The sequence below is a fragment of the Vombatus ursinus genome, unplaced genomic scaffold (genome assembly GCF_900497805.2).
Source record: "Vombatus ursinus unplaced genomic scaffold, bare-nosed wombat genome assembly UNPS02015024.1, whole genome shotgun sequence".
Lineage (NCBI taxonomy): Eukaryota > Metazoa > Chordata > Mammalia > Diprotodontia > Vombatidae > Vombatus > Vombatus ursinus.
Genome location: NW_020954802.1, coordinates 1139781 through 1140167, shown reverse-complemented (window position 1 = coordinate 1140167; position 387 = coordinate 1139781). Strand labels below are relative to the sequence as shown.

General features: G+C 56.8%; 1 protein-coding gene across 2 annotated transcripts in view; it reads right to left on the bottom strand.

The window, feature by feature from the left end:
* Nucleotides 1-387, bottom strand: part of TKTL1 (transketolase like 1) — a 36504-nt gene that overhangs the window by 11103 nt on the left and 25014 nt on the right. The gene's annotated exons all lie outside the window — the stretch shown is intronic.

Below are 387 nucleotides of genomic sequence, written 5' to 3'. Positions count from 1 at the left end.
GAAGGGAGGGGAGGAGGGGAGGGAGCAGTGAAGGGAGGGGAGAGAAGAGAAGAGAAAAGAGGAGAAGTGAGGTGAGTGGAGAGGAGAGGAAAGGAGAAGGGAGGGGAGGGGAGAAGAGAGGAGAGAAGAGAAGGGAGAAGAAGGGAGGGAAGGGGAGGGGAGAGGAGAGAAGAGAGGAGAGGAAAGGAGAAGGGAGGGGAGGGGAGAGGAGAGAAGAGAAGCAAAGGGAAGGGAAGGGAATAGAAGAGAAGAGGAGAAGAGAAGAGAGGAGAAGTGGAGGGGAGGGAAGGGGAGGGGGAAGGGAGTGGATGAGGGGAGGGAGCAGTGAAGGGAGGGGAGAGAAGAGAAGAGAAAAGAGGAGAAGTGAGGTGAGTGGAGAGGAGAGGA